Below are 858 nucleotides of genomic sequence, written 5' to 3'. Positions count from 1 at the left end.
TTTTTTTTACAATTAATCTTTAAATTGAGGAGCAAACAAAAATTCGTCCCTTCGTTACCTTTGAAGTGACCGATGTTGAAGTTTTTGTCACCATGGCTGGAGTTGTTTGCGCTGTCAACTTTCTCTTGTTTGTCCAACCTTCATTAGTTCAGGTATGCTTATAATATAATTCAACTCCACTCAGTAATGTTGCTGCATGTTCGTTCACAGGAAATAATTTCTTGTCTACTGAATTTTTTGCTTCAAATGAATTTCAACTAGTCTTGATGCAACAGTTAACCTTAATTATCCATTTAATACAACATTGTATTTGATTCTTTGCAAAATTCTTTGAGAATCTTAACGACAAACATTTTTTAACGATGATAATCGCTGAAGCTCCTGTTAATTTTTTTCGATATTTTTGGTGATTTAGAATTTTTAGTCATACAATTTGTCCGACTATGCAATTTTTCAAGACATAATCTGTGTTCAAGTCTTTGAATATGCGATGTCTTTCTGTTGGCGAGCAATCGATCAAACTTATGCGGGTTACCCTTCATGACTTGTGACAGTTGAATGAGCGGTTGTAGGCACAGGGTATGCATTTCCCGTGTTGTCTGCAGGATGCATCATTTGCTAAATAACTTTTCAGATAACTGGAGGTAACTTGTGAGATAAGGCCTTATAATTTCTATATTGGATCGCCATACAATATGAACCAGGCATTTGAGGCAGTCGACAACACGATAACACTACGAAAGAGTTAATAGTGTAGGTGGGATGATGTTTTCTTCCTTACTTGTACAAAAATTGCAGATTTCATATTTCAGATCAGATTGAAACACATCAAACGAAAGTGCCGCAGATTCTTCATAA

The sequence above is a fragment of the Helobdella robusta genome (genome assembly GCF_000326865.2).
Source record: "Helobdella robusta unplaced genomic scaffold HELROscaffold_54, whole genome shotgun sequence".
Taxonomy (NCBI): Eukaryota; Metazoa; Annelida; class Clitellata; order Rhynchobdellida; family Glossiphoniidae; genus Helobdella; species Helobdella robusta.
Note: the sequence above shows the minus strand (reverse complement) of the source record.